Genomic DNA, 10,084 nt, shown 5'->3' with positions numbered 1-10,084 from the left:
TGCCTTCCCATTTCTTCCTTCTCCAAACGTGATGATGCACACCTTTACACGCCTCACAAAGGATTTAGAAATAAGACTGTAAGTTCTGGGGACTGCTATAATTCTCTGGTTTGCTCAGGCTGGGTCCCTTAACCTTTCTGAACCTTGGTTTTCTCATCTGTAAAGGGGAGGGGTGACAGTAGCCGCCCTCTTCACAGGGATGTGCTAACTGGATGCACTAAGTGATGTAACATGCTTGGCAAACTGTGACGACTTAGGCAAACCTAAGGGCTTATTCTCATTTAATCTCAGAAGGTCACCAACACAGACCAAAAGAGGAATCACCTCCTTTAGGCAAGAGTCTACACTGCCTAAAGAGGCATAAGAAGAGGGAAGTAAGTGCATGGATGAGGTGCCTGATGGTGAGGGTAGGCTGCCCCCGTCCTGCTTTCTTCATCACATTACATTCCTAGATGGAGAAGATGCTGTTTTACCCTCTCCACTGGTTCTGGTATGTCCCTCAACTACTTCATCTGGCTTTTTTCCCCTCCAAGTCCTCTCTTATCCTCTTGTGATCTTTCTTCATACAGGCTGCTAGAGACAAGGTCTCTGGAGTCAGGTGGAACTGAGAAGCAAGAACAACATTGTAAAGCTATTGGGTCTTAAGATTGACATTGCAGTCCAGGTATGAGCTGTAAAGATCTAATGGAGTACTTGCTGAGCCGGGCTCCCCTCTGCCCACATCCATCTCCCAAGAGGAAGGACCTCAGCAGGTTCAAATGAAAGCAGAGGCTGAGTGCACTGGGAAGGGGCCCTCCCCGGAGCCAGCTTCAAAGGGGGTAGGATGACAGTGTTCCCAGGTAAGTGAGAGTATGCAAGAGGAGAGGAACCCTTCCCTGATTCCTGTCTGGGACCAAGGAAGGTGTTTGTCATACCCTTGTGGTCTGAGGGCAGAAGATAGAGATGATTATGCGAGAGGCTGAGAGCAAAGGGCATCTGAAACAGCCACTGGCAGTCTTCTAGGCTCCAAAGCAGTGTGGGAGAATTCCAGACTTCCCTCTGTCTCCAAGGCAGATGGTGACAGATAGCCAGCAGGTAGATGTGGACGGCGTCTGCGACATGAGGAAGCTGATGGGCAGGCAGCCACTCCACAGATAACCACAGCTGGGGATCAGGAAGAGTTGGGCTCACGGGTGATAGGTGACACCCAGGTATTCAGTGCCACCCCCACCTCTAATGCCCACCCAGCACACGAGACCTTGAACGGAGACACAGCCCTTGGAAGTCCCCGGAAGGAGAAGAAAACATGGAATTGACATCCTGGAATTGGCTTGACTGAGGATTCAGTAAGGAGAGGTCCAGGAGGATGGAGAGATTAAGTCAAGTTACAGAAAATAACAAAATAGGGATGCATTTTTGATACCCATGAGAGATCTCACATCCTCTGTGAATAGTTGTTTGTATGTCTGGATCCCTGCTAGACTATAAATCCCCTGATGGGATATTCTGTGTCATGCATCCCTGCTTCTCCGAAGCCAGGGTTTGCACATCATAAGCCCACCTGACAAGTCTGTGAACTTGCTCTGAAATGAGCTGAGTTGGAGATCATATGTTTTCTTGGCAAACCCAGGCTGTGTCCTCTCTTTTCCCTTGCTTATCTGCTGTCACAACTCAGGACGCGTGTATGCATTCTTACACTCACGTATCCATCCATGCCTTCACTCAGAGAATATTTATTGAGTTCTTGAACTGTGAAGCTCTACAGATGTGAGTGGGGACGGGAGGCAGAGATTTAAAATGAGGTATTTGCATGTTTTGCTTTGTTTTGTTTTAAATTTTTGAGAGTCCTTTCTTATCATTTATTCTGGCTTCACAGTCACAGCAGAGGCGAAGGGAAGCAGGTGGTGTTAACTTCACTGTTGAGGCGAAGAAAAAGACAAGTTGAGATTTGACCAAAGTGACACAGAAATTGATGGTAGAGATGAGGGAGGAGGGGGGCGGTAGGGGAGAGGAGGGGAAATTTAGTTCTTCTGATTCTTTGTGCTCTTACGTAAAAAGACACCAGAACATATGTTTGGGTTAAAAGTGCCATCAGCCAATGGAAAGAGCCGCCACCAGCCAGAGCTAGAACATTCTCAGCAACAAAATTAATCAAATAGTATTTAAACCCAAAGTATAAAATAAATATCCATGAGTCTATACTGATATAAATAAATGACTGAATAAATAAATAAACGTGGGAGAACAGCCAGATATCTCTGAAGAAGAACCCAGATCTTTTATTTAGATATTCTGCTCTGAAGGAGGTACAGCATAACTCTCCACTCCTTAAGTGTGAGCTGTGCATAGTGACTTCCTTCCTAAGAACATAGTATGGAGAGAAAAAAGAGTAACTCTACGGTGAAGAAACTTGACCTCAGCCAGGTGATCCAGGTCAACATCAACAGTGATAAGTCAGGTTGACAGTATGTACCCTTGGTAGGATGTAATGAGAATGGCCCTTGACCTCTGTGACTATTCGTCGCCAAACCTGTAACCTCAGTCTCACTATGAGAAATCATCAGATGAATCCTTGTTGAGGAACGTTTGACATAATACCTGACTAGTACACCTCAAAACTGTCAAGGTTATCAAAAACAAGGAAGTCTGAGAAACGGTCACAGGCAAGAGGAGGCTAAGGAAACAACATGACTTACTGTAGTTTGGATGTGATCCTGGACGAATAAAGGAAATTAGATACAAGCTAAGGAAATCTAAATAAAGTATTGACATTAGTTAATAACATCAATTTGGGTTGACTGCGCCTCGTATATCTCCTTAATGTAAGATGTTAATGGAGGAAACTGGATGTGGAGTTATAGGGGAACTCCCTACTGTTGTCACAACTTTTCTGTAAATTAAATTATTCCGAAGTTAAAAGTTAATTAAAAGTTGGAGAGCCTGGGTGGCTCAGTTAAGCGTCCGACTTCGGCCCAGGTCGCGATCCTATGCTTCGTGTTTTCGAGCCCGGTGTCGGGCTGTGTGCTGACAGCTCAGAGCCTGGAGCCTGCTTCAGATTCTGTGTCTCCCTCTCTCTCTGACCCTCCCCTGCTCACGCTCTGTCTCTCTCTCTCTCTCAAAAAATAAATTAACAGTAAAAAAATTTTTTTAAGCTAATTAGAAGTGAAGTGAATTTCAGGGGTGTCTACATAGCTCAGTCAAGCTTTCAACTCTTGATTTTGGCTCAGGTCATGATCTCACGGTTTGGGAGTTCAAGCCCCACCTGGGGCTCTGCACTGACAACACAGAGCCTGCTTGGGAGTCTCTGTCTCCCTCTCTTTCTGCCCCTACTCCCCACTCTCTCTATTTTAAATAAATAGACATTTAAAAAGTGGGATAAATTTTTAAAAATAATATTCATTGTACAGTGAAAAAAAGCACAATAAATTTATTGCCAGCATGATAAGGGAAAGGATGGGAGGAAAGAGCTATACAAGATTTTGCCCTGCTCTCCCACAAAACTGTAGCGTTTACAGCCAACCTTGGTTGAAGTAACACAGAAAAGGGTCCTCGTATTCCTGTCACAAATATGTGGCTCCTCCAGTGTCTGGCAAGTCTGGACAAACACATTTTCCATGCCAGCATCTCCAGAACCTTTGATTTCCAAGGTCAAGAAGCCCATATATTACACTTTGGTAATTCTTCTGGTTTACCTGGAACTTGAATGTCTACCATATCATCCAGTTAATTTTCAGAATCCAGGAATCAGTGAGAGAACGGGGGTCAAAATACCTTTGAGTATCACCTAATTGCCATGCCCCTGACTTGATCCTTCTCAGTTTGTATTCCTTCATCCATAAAATGATGATCCCTGGGGTAGTACAAGGTTAAATGATATAAGGTATGCGAAAGCTTTCTGTGACCTAGAAAGGGCTGTGAAGTTTTATTTTGGAATGTCCTTGTCTTTTGGGAGACTAGGACGGCCTGTGTCTTTTCTTCTTTTAAACCGTGCTCTGGCTTAACCACTCACTTCAGTTCAATAGGCATTTTTCAAGTATCATTACTATGTTAGGCACATTAACACGTGCCTCACCTGGGTAATGGTGTCCCTGGAAATATAAGAAGATGGAGACACTTCAGTTTTTCAGAGTCTTCCTGGGAAGAGCTGCATGTGGCTGGATGGATAAGTTGCCTGGGGTGGGGATTATAACCCACAAGAGGCATGTATCAGTTACAACACCCTTGGTTTTTGCGCATTGAAACCCAAATCAAAATGGTCTGAATGAGTTGTTGGCTTACCTAACTGGAAGGTCCAGAGTCAGGTAGACTTTAGGGTTCAAGAGTACAGTGGCTTAACTATAGCATTAAGGATGCAATTTTCTCCTTTTTCTGTTCTGTTGTCTACAGTGATGGCTTTATCCTAGAACTGGCTCCCCTCAGGGTATGGGATGACTGCCAGCAGCAAGCGGAGTTCTTAGCTTCCTTGTTCACAGTAAGGTGGGGTGGGAGGGCACTTACAAAACTAGAGCCACTACCCATGACCTTGACTACCCTATCTTAATCAGACACTCCTACCTCCACTGCCTTGCCAGTCCCTAACTATGTATGACTTCCTTTTCATCTTGAAATATTATTTATTTTTAATTTTACTTATTTGTATATTTACTCATTTATAGTCAGCTCCCCCACTCCCCCTGGCTCCGTAAGGTCATGGGTTTCATCTTGTTCACCTTTGGTCCCTTCTAAGAGAGCAGGCCCCTCCTTGTTGACCTACAGGAAAGACGCTGAGTCTGCTGCAAGGGGTTTCTTCTCTGTCCTCCTTCCTAAGCCCATGCTGATTCTTGCCTGAGTCCTGATTGCTGGGGTGGGGTGTAGGGGGTGGAGGAGTGCTACCAATCAGGACTTCACTAGAAAAAGAGGACCACAGGTGCCCTGCGGAGTAACGCCTTTCTAAACAAAGGCAGCCCAAGTTGATATAGTCCGGGTGGAAAAAATAGGAGGTGAGTCGAACAGCCTGGGAAAAGATGGGAAGATAAGACTGGTGGACACATTGTCCTCAGGGAAAGGAGGGAAATGAGTGGTGGGTAGCAAAGTTGGTAATCCAGTGGGTGAAGAGCAAAATGACATAAGATGAAGGTTCAGGACCAAGTGTGAACAGAGGGTGGGTATGGCAGAACTCCTGTCACGCGGGCCTTCTGTCGACATTCCTGAGCGTGCTAACCACGCTGTGCATGGCCGTGCTCCAAGGGCCCTGTGAAATAGTAATAAGAACTCCTCACATTTTCAGAGCATTTCATAAATTACAAAACACATTTGCAGACATGATCTCACTTCATTGTCACAGCCATCCTGGGGGGTTAGTTGGATCATTCCTATTTTGCAAGTGAAGACACCAGCCCTCAGTGTGATTTTCCAAAAGCCACACGGTTCCGGAGAGGGAAAGCTGGGTGCAGATACTCTCTTTCGAGTCCTGAGTTCATCCTATTTCAGTGCAGTTGAAGAAGGATAGGTAACAATTTCCTGAGATGGAAATTCATCTTAGGCTTAGGTTTTTCTGCCTTGCATTATGTGTCTTTCTGTGTAGAGTGGAGTTGCTGTCTAATTCACAGTTACACAGCTCCTTCTGTGTAAACATGAAATTTCTCATAATAAAAAGTTTAAAAACATAAGAATAGAGTCAAGTTGTTTGGTCAGGCCCTGGCAGAGAAAATCAAGGGAAGGTCAGGCCCCAACGAAGTCAGGTGCTCAAGGGTTTGGGCTTCAGTGCTTTAAGATTTGACTGAAAGAAAGAAAGAAAGAAAGAAAGAAGAGGAAAAAAAAGAACATTTGGGAATAAGGAATAAGAAAAATCATGTGTGTGCTCAAGCAGCTAAAAAAAAAAAAAAAAGGCACAAAGGAATGAGTTGTTCCCTCTGGGTTTTATATTCTCTTGCCAGATCCTTTAATTATGCTTCTATTCTTTTTTCCCAAATTTAATTTCCCCCCAGACTTAAATAAAGAGCAGATGATGTTTCGTAGAAGGCTTAGTAGAGTGGCCGTTCGGAAGTTATTTTTGTCCGGGTGCGTGTCCTGGCTTGATCTACAATTCACTGTGTGCCTAGGAGGTTCACTTTCTCCAACTGTAACAGAGGAATTAGAACATTTGCCACCAAATGGCCTCCCAAAAAAACTGCAAAAGAAGGTGAGGTGATGGCCATGAAGGCACTTAGAACACTTCCAAAGAGGAATGTCTCAAGCTGGAAGATGTTCTGATTACAGCATTTCTCAGAATCACCTGGGTTTGTGGGAGTGGCTATAGTCCAGGGCTGTCTGCTGCCCAGGAATTAAAGCTGGAAGGACGTTAGTAATCCTGGCTGGATCCCGGCCGGCATGGGACCTTGGGTCTTTTGAACCTGTGCTCCTTCTGCTTCTCCAGGATGCCTCCTGGTTGGTCTGGCTGGTTTGACATAGCTTTCATCCCACCAGAAGGTGTTATCAGTTGGCTCTGATTGCTTCAGGGAACAGTATTGTAAGAAAGGGATGGGGTCAGTCCTTGATCATCCATGCTAAGGGGTGAAGCACGATCTCAGAGAGCAGGTGATCTCAAGGAGTGTGGGTCCTTTTAATTCAGCATTGCAATTTAAAAAAAAAAGTTTTACTCTCTTAATTTTGTTTTGCTCAAGCTGAACTTTACAAGATGGAAGAGGGAGGTGGCCCAGACAGACTCTGGGTGGTGGGAGGGAGGTTATCTAGAGTTGAGCCTGGCTTAAGGTTTTCTCTCTGCTGTCACTTGTGAAGACATCAGGACACATCTGACAGCCTGGTCTCCAGTTTCTTGTCTTCTCAGCACTACTGATGTCCTTTTAACAAAAGGATGTCATTGACCATCAAGTCTCTATTTAATCATGCATTCATTCACTTATTCAATAAGCATGTTCTAAGTAGGTCCTACGTGTCAAGAACCTCCCAAGGATCAACAGTACAGGGATTAGTAACCTGCCTTTACTTGATGGTTGTTGTACGGATCAGATGAGCACAATGCAGTAGGATTAATAACTATCACAGTGGAATTCCTGAGGAGAATGTGAAGGAGGAGCCCTTTCTAAGCCCAGCAGAGTCAGAAAAGACTTCCAGGAAGAGGTAACACTTGAATTTGGACTTGAGGGATAAACAGGGATGTTCAATGTGGATGGTGGAAGGTGAAGGCAGGGAGGGCATCCAGGAAGAGGGAACAGCATGTACAGAGGCATGGAGGCATGATGAAGCAGTGGCATATTTGAGGAATAGCAAGCCTCTTGATTGGCTGGAGGCTACCTGGGAGTGGGGAGAGGTGAGTCCACACAGGTAAGTAGGTACCAGATCCAGCACTAGGCTTATCCTGAAGAAGAGGAATGATATTAGAGAATCAGACCAGATTCTCATTTTAGAAAGAGCCCTCAGGTAGAAATGTAGAGACTAGATGAGAGGTATGTGAGATGGAATGAGCGAGGTGGATGGGATGGGGTGGTTGGGGAGGTGGATGAAGTGGATGGGGTAGGGTGGGTGGGATAGATGGGATAGGATGGGACGGGGTGAGGTGGGTAGGGTAGGGCAGGTGGGATGAGGTGGGTGGGGTGGATGGAATGGGATGTGCTGGGGTGGGTGGTGTGGATGACACTGACTTTGAGGTGGGTGTGGGACATCCATGTGAAAATAGCCGGTGGGCAAATGGGTTTAAGAACTTGGGAGACAGGAGAGTGTGAGGCTAAAGATCCTCACTATGCATGTGGGTGAGGCCACTGAGGATTAGAGGGCTGAGGAAAACCCTGGAGGAACCAATATTTAGGGACCGGTAGAGGGGGAGGGGCCGGGGGGGGGGGAAGACTCAGACCAGAAATTTGGGGAGGTGTGGGGTGGAAACCAAGGCACAGCAATGTTAGGGAGGCCAGGGCTGGGGAGATAGAAGAAGGGAGAACAGACAGTGCTAGCCAAGTTCCTCAGAGAGGATAAGAACAAGACAGGCCCCACACGGGGCCAGGGAAGACCTGGTTGGTAGAGCCAGCGATTGGCAGCAAATGTGCCTGAACAAGAATCCCAGTTGGGAGCAGGGCCGCCATTCATACAGGATGAACCGAGCTGAGGAGGAGAGCAATCCGCCTGCACCCCTTTGCCCTAATTCCTAGCCAAGGGCTCTTGCACAGTCTTCAGAGCACCTCTGATGAAGGATAGTTGGGAACAGAATTCAGCACTGATCGACTGGCAGGTCCTGTGTTAGGTACTTTATGCAAGTAACCTCGTCATAGCCCTTTGAGGCTGAGAGCACAATCCTCCCTTTCAAAATGACGAAATCAAGGCTCAGCACAGCCAAATCACTTGCTCCTCTCTTTCCTCTCCACTGGTTGCCAGGTCACAACCCCCAAAACACATCGGTGAGGAGTCTGTGAACACACTGTGCTTCCCATCTGTGGAGGGCCAGTCTTCATCTCTGACAGGCTCCAGCTCCTAAAGCTGATGAGCAAAGAAGAGAAACTTGGGCCAGATCTAGGAAGAGTCTTACTGAAGGCACGCCAAGGTTGTAAGATATCAATGTTGGTAAATGAGGGATTTCATTCACTACTGAGAGTAGGGGATTTTCGCTGAGCTGACACAGCAGGATACTTGCTAAACTTGAACTAAGTGGGCCAAGGACAGAGCTCAAGGTCAGGGACTGGCCAGAAAGAGGATTCAAGGAGCCTAACTCAAGTTTGGTTGAAGGAGAGCGTCTTTGTTACCCCTGTGTCCTCTTAGCCAAGGCTGTTCTCTGCTCACTCAAAATACTCAAGTCGTGCCTCTGTGCCAGGCATTTACTGTGGCCTCTGCTGGAATGCCTTTGCCAGCAGGTGTCTCTGTGGCCAAGGTCCTTAGCCACACCTCCTCCTCCTCTGTGCAGCCTTCCCCAAGTGCCCTATTTATGAGCTCACATCCCCACCCCTGCTCAGTATCTCCCCTGCCTTTTTTCTCCATAGCACTTATTAAAACATTACGAGATGTTTTACTTAGACATTTTATTTATAGTCTGTTTCCCAACCCCTCCCCCCCCCCCCCCCCCCCGCAACCATGTCAGTCCCACGAGGCAGGGACGTATATCCGTTTTGTTCACTGCTGTATCCCTAACAACTGGACCAGCATCTGGCACGTAGGATGGGCTCATTCTTTGCTGAATGAACTGGATGCCCAGATGAAGGTCTCCACAAATACCCTCAGATCTTGATCACCTACGTCAACAGGAAAGGATAATAATCCCCAATGACGGATGATCTGCCCAACCAATTCATAATGTACTTTACCATGTGTTATTTCAATTTTAATACAGGACTGCAGGGATTTGCCTTCCGTAAGAATTCGATGGTGTTACGTGGCTCTGAGGGGTGGAACAAAGGAAACGGAAGCCCAGAAATACTGGGACAAAGAAGCCCATCCGGGATTCAGTTTGCTGCAGAAAAATTCACATGCATACGGGATCATCTTCCATATATATATACATGCAGACTCCTATATAAGGGACCCTCAGTGGGCACTGAATAGCTATTATCTCCTCTTCCACACATCCTTTGCAGCATTTCCCAAGGGCACCTCCTGCTGTTCCTGAACCAGTTCGGCCTCCCCCTGCCACATGCCCCTGCACATGCTCCTTCCTATGCTTGGAATGTTGTCTTTCCCCTACCCTGTGTCCACCCACTGCCCCCTCACTTCTCCCCTCTCTGTAATTCCTCCCTCACCCTTCAAGTCTCAGCTGAGATACTGCCTAAGAAGGACTCCCCTGGGGAGAGTTAATCACTTCCTCCTCCAATAATAGCATCCAATACAAACACTGTAATTATGTTGCATTATAATTGCTAATTTGTTCCCAGTCTGTCCTTCTCCCCAGAAGACTGTAGGAGCCTGGAGGGCAGAGACTTACTTTACTCAGTACTGTAGCCCTGGCCACTAACACGTGTGTGACTCACGGCAGGACTGCGGTGAATGACCAAGGGGCTATAGGCATCCCAGACGCTGTAAACAGGGAAGGAAAACATCTTGGCTGGAACAGCGATTTCTCAGTCATCATTCCCCGCCTGGGAGGCCAGGTAAACTCTGCTTCAAAGGAACCTGACATGTTTAACACACATGCTGCTGAACGGAGGGCTGT

Source organism: Leopardus geoffroyi, chromosome E1 (genome assembly GCF_018350155.1).
Source record: "Leopardus geoffroyi isolate Oge1 chromosome E1, O.geoffroyi_Oge1_pat1.0, whole genome shotgun sequence".
NCBI classification, from domain to species: domain Eukaryota; kingdom Metazoa; phylum Chordata; class Mammalia; order Carnivora; family Felidae; genus Leopardus; species Leopardus geoffroyi.
Note: the sequence above shows the minus strand (reverse complement) of the source record.